Consider the following 427-nt stretch of genomic DNA (forward strand, 5'->3'; position numbering starts at 1 on the left):
GTTGGGCGCTCACGTGATCTGCTAGGCTCCCCCTCCAATCCCCTCCCGCGCTTTCCCTTACCGGAAACGGTGACGCCGCAAGGGACTCCGGCTCGCCCCGCGGACCTACGACAACGGTTCCGCCGCCTCACGGGGATTTTTAAGGGAGTTGGGCGGGGTCAGAGGAAGGGCGGTGCCGAAAGGGGCGGGGCCTTGCCGAAGGGGAGCCAATAGGGAAGGGAAACGGCGAGGGGGCGGGGACGGCGTGGGGGCAGCTTGAGGGAGGGGGCGGGGTTTGGCGAAGGGGCGGGGCGATGGGGCGGGCCTTAGAGCGGGCAGGGAGCGGGCAAGAGGGCGGAGCCTCAGGCTGGAGCAGGCGGGGGGGCGGAGCCACGGGGCGGGCAGGCAGCAGTGCTGGCAGCCAGCAGTGCTGGCAGCGAGCAGGCAG

This window comes from Opisthocomus hoazin, chromosome 2 (genome assembly GCF_030867145.1).
Source record: "Opisthocomus hoazin isolate bOpiHoa1 chromosome 2, bOpiHoa1.hap1, whole genome shotgun sequence".
Taxonomy (NCBI): Eukaryota; Metazoa; Chordata; class Aves; order Opisthocomiformes; family Opisthocomidae; genus Opisthocomus; species Opisthocomus hoazin.